Source organism: Molossus molossus, unplaced genomic scaffold (assembly GCF_014108415.1).
Source record: "Molossus molossus isolate mMolMol1 unplaced genomic scaffold, mMolMol1.p scaffold_m16_p_1, whole genome shotgun sequence".
NCBI classification, from domain to species: Eukaryota; Metazoa; Chordata; class Mammalia; order Chiroptera; family Molossidae; genus Molossus; species Molossus molossus.
The window spans coordinates 45167093-45172036 of NW_023425344.1; the positions used below are offsets into that span (position 1 = coordinate 45167093).

The window sequence follows — 4944 nt, forward strand, 5'->3', positions numbered from 1 at the left end:
GGACTGACAGTGAGGTTAGAATATGTATCATGGATGATTTAATGGATACCACACATTAAAAATGGACAGTCCATAAGATATAAACAATTTAGCACCCTGGTGTTTGTTGACTGCTTACCTAGAACTTAAATGAAGAAAACAAAATTTTATCAAGTTTGGTTTGGTCTTTTATAGAAACTGAGCTTAGACCCTGAATAATTATGAGATCATTATAATAGTTCTGTGGGAACAACAAATACACTAATATTCAGTTTACCTCATTCCAGTCATGCAATTATTGGATCAGGTTTATCTGGCTTGGTTTGCAATTCTACTTCCCCATATAAAAGAACAGGCTTTAACACATCTAAGAACAATCCTACCAAATGAGTACTCTGTATAAACAATCTTTTCTTGGATTATGTAGCTTTGAGTACAAATCCTTTCAAATACATTGCTACACACTGTTGAAAATTATTCTAAGGAATGTTTTCAAAAGCTTTCATAGAGTTTTTCTGTGATCTATTGTGAGTACTTTTAAATTATTTAAAGAGGTTGTATACTAATCTAAACTATTTTTTTCTGACACTGAATGCTTTCATAGAATGAAAAGGAATGATTCATTATTCAGTATTTTTTTCTGTATGGTTCCATCTCCTTTTTTAGTGGAAATTTCTCTGAATATGTTGGCCCCTAAATAACATTTATTAAATTTCTAAAAGTGAAAGACTTATCCCCTCTCTCCTATATTTTTATGGTAAGTTTGTTATTTCAGGTTGGATGTGGCTAGGCATCTCTCTTCAGTTACTATCATACCCAGAAATGTCATATTACTAATATCATTTTAATTGTTATTTTAAAGATCCACTCATTCTTTGAAAAAGCATTTATAGTGATAACAGACACATGAAAATAAAGATTTAACTATGTTTAAATTATCATAACATCTAGAATAAACATGCAGGATTACTAGCAAAATAAAAATCTGTCAAATTTATTAAGTTGTAGTAGAGAAATAAATGTTTGGATCCCAGTGACTATTAGGTTTTTATTGACCTGAAATTTTATAAAATGGTTGGAATCTTTTTAGTATCCTGAAACAGGTAAATTTGTTTCTATACCACTATGAATGCTAATTTCAAAAGAAAATAGTTTCTTTCATATCCAGTAAAAATACACAAAATATTCAATTTTGAAAATTATTCCTTTAAATTTTCAAGGTTTTATTGGTTCTGATGTCATTTTAAAGACAATAGTTATCTTTATTTACTTCAATGCAAAGTTAAATATAAGTATCTTCCAATTATAAGTTTGATGACCTCTGTCTAAATTTACCTATCCAGAGTTCTATAATTATAGTCAAACTACTCTATAATTAAACCATCTAGTAGAATTTTAAAGAAAACTTGTAAAAACGGCTCCACAGGAACTATCCTTCCATAAAGTAATTGGCATCAACAAAGCTGCAGCTGAAATTGTTCTATTTACATTCACCAATGGGTTTCTATAACTTACGTACCTTTGTGCTTATTTGTTTTAAATGCCACCTATTGTCCGGCCAGTGTGGCTCCGTGCACCCAGGCACCAAGAGGTCGCAGGTTTCATTTCTGCTCAGGGCACATGCCCAGGTTGTGGGCCTGATCCCCAGTGGGGGGCATGCAGGAGGCAGCCAATCCATGTTCTCTCTCATCAGTGTTTCTAGCTCTCTCTCCCTTCCTCTCTCTCTAAAGCAATAAAGAAAAACATAAAATAATAAAATAATAAAGTAAAAGCCCCCTATTTGTTATGTGTATCTCTTATTAAATGGTGAGAATATACAAATTAACACTTTTGTTTCAGTTTTTCAGTTCGGATGAGTTTTATATGATAATGTTTTTCATCTTTTTTTCCCAGAACACACACTAGAAAGTGGATAAACTCATTTTACTTTTGCCTCATTCATTTTTTAAAATTTTAATGTAAGGTAAAATTTTCAAAAAATATAGATAAAATTTAAATTGTATTACAAAATTATTTTTCTAAAATGCAAAATTACCTTAGCTGTGATTTTTAAAATAATTATTTAAAAAGATATAAAGAATAAATTCCATGCTGCCATGCCAGTTTCAGTGTTTTCTTCTTTTCCCCACTGTGCAACCCACTTCAGTTCTTGCAGCCCCCGGGGGGGCCTTGCAACGGTTCAAGGCACAGTTTGCTCTGGCGTGGGGCACTGTGAGAGACCGAGGGACAGGCCTGCCATAAATCCAACCCATGCATCTCACCTTTTTAAAGAGCATGAAGGGTTGTTTTTATACTTCCTATACTGAAGTACACGTGAAGAAATGAAGTCTCCCATTCAGTTCTGATAGAAATGCAAATTGCCTCAGTAAATTTGAACTTCTTTTTATAGTATTTATTAAAGATGTATATACCTTTTTCTTGACTGGTGTGGCTCAGTTGATTGGAGCATTGGCCCATACCCCAAAATATGGGTTTGATCCCCAGTTGGGATGTGTATAGGAGGCAACCGATTAATGTTTCTCTCTCACATTGATGCTTTTCTCTCTCCCTTCCTCTCTCAAATCAATTAAAAAAAGTTTTAATGGTTTTAATGTATGTAATGTTGACCAAGTAATTGCTGCCTCATTAATCTAACCTACAGAAATAAATGGAAGTGTGTATATATATATATATATATAGAGAGAGAGAGAGAGAGAGAGAGCCCCCAAAGGTGTATATAGAACTTTTAATAATTAATTATAAAGCCAGTGATTATTCAAATAAATATGTTTCATTTTCAAAATGTAATAAAATCTACAGATACCCTATGTACATCTTTTGGGACATTCTGTATGCATACAAATACATGCATATATGATTTATTTTGCAGCATTGTTATAAATATGATAGTGTATTGATAGAAAATGTATTAATAAATTATAGACTACTAAACACTCTTAAAATAAATGTTAGATATATTGACTATAAAAGTTTTTCATGGTACTATGTATAGTTTAACCCCATTTTTTAAATAGTAAATAAAAGAAGCCCAATATTTGTGTTATATGTATGTCTTACTTTTGTACATACATTGAAAAAGTAGGAGCATATACTGCAAATTGTTAACATTGATTACCCTAGTGGTAGCAAATTGAAGAAAAAGAGAAAAACAGTTTAAATTTTTATATACACTGACTTTATATGAACTGTCATAAAAATCTTGTTTTAATCTTTAAAATTTTTAAAGCAACAGTGGAACACAACAAATAGTATTCCAGTTGGAGAATTAAGAAGTTTAAATGCTCATAAGCATATAAAAGCTGTGTTAATATATTTTAAAAACTTAATTAATAAAATTTGGTCTAAATAACTTCCTATTTTGATTTTTATTTCTTAAATAGTAGAAAGTTTAAAAATTGAAAACTTTTACTTATTCTAGGTAATGTTTATCATGAAAAAGCCACTTTATAGGGCTTAATGTGAAGAAAAATACTTTTAATTTATAAAATTCTCTAGATGGATGCTTTTTGGATTTAGTTTAAGAACAAACATTTAATCCATGTATAAATCAGTTTGCTTAAAAACAGGATAAACAGTCTGGCTCATGTGCTCAGTGCTGAGCATCGACCCATGTACCAAAGAGGTCACTGGTTTGATTTCCAGTCAGGGCCCAGGCCCAGGCTGTGGGCCCAATCCCCAGTGTGGGGCGTGCAGGAGGCGGCCAATCAATATTTTCTCTCATCGATGTTTCTATTTCCCTCTCCCTCTCCCTTACTCTCTCTCTAAAATCAATAAAGAAAAAAACACAAAACACTATGAACATAAAAACAGTTAATCCTAAGTGACAGATGATAATGGACTATTTAGTAGATTAGCAGCTAGCATGATGTCTTGCTTGGTCCATGCTGTTTATCTCGATCCTGGGCTTAAAAGGACACACACACCACAGTCAGGTCTCAAAGCACATTTAATTTAAGTGGACAAAAACACATGATTATATACCTAAGCCGACCATTGAACTTGCAAGTTTTATCTTTTATCTACTCTACTACTTCAAACTGTGGAGATATAAAATGCCAGCCTTGGGACAAGTATTTGAAGCATCACCAAACTTTGATGAACAAAGAACTTACCCAGTGCTTTCTTTTTCGTGATAACAAAGAAAATTTTTCATTTTTATAACACTTTCTCCCCAGTTGTTAATTAATATCATGCACAGGTGGTGTAAAGGATAACCACAGTAAATCACAAAAAGGGTTATGAGCCTCCAAAGAATTATTATTAAATATAGGCACATCATCAAACAATGCTTTAGAATAATGGGACTGTTAGGTGCCACATTTTCAATCTATACTTTTGAAGCTGATTCTTCTACTTCTGAAAAAGGAATTAAGCTATGGAGCTTACTTTATTCTAATTAGGAGAAATGTTTGCTCAACCTCCAATTAAATACAATTTAATTATTTCAGTGATTTGCTGTCTTCATATATTTTTACACTTTTTTCAAATAAATAAAGATGCCAAATAGGATGGTCAACTTCAAATTAATAATAGAGAGTCCTCAAAATACAGAGAATGATTAAAATTTTCTTTTTCATTTTTTTGAATGAAGCAAATCTCAGTGAAAACTAAAAAGTCTTCCTAATTCTATTCTCACATTGAAAAACATGGTCATCAACCACACATACATCTGAAAGTATTTTCATGCACTTACAATAATATTAGTATCACTTTCATAGAGGGTATTTCTAGATATTTTTACATGGGTATTAATCCTGTTTATTAGGAATCCTCTAATCATGACCTGTCTCTGGCCAGCGTTTTAGGACTGCTCTCCTAGAAGGCAATGTTTACACATTAATAACATCCTAATAAGACTCACATGGAAATCTAATAACCTGCTGATCTTCACTTGATTTCCTTGGTTTTCCCCCTGATCTTACCCTGAAGGAATCATGGACTACTCCAAAACATGAATTTTAAGGT

At 32.1% G+C, this 4944-nt stretch overlaps 1 pseudogene; it reads right to left on the reverse strand.

The window, feature by feature from the left end:
- Positions 1-2105: 2105 nt before the first annotated feature.
- LOC118622461 lies at positions 2106-2233 on the reverse strand (annotated as a pseudogene).
- Between the last annotated feature and the right edge of the window lie 2711 nt (positions 2234-4944).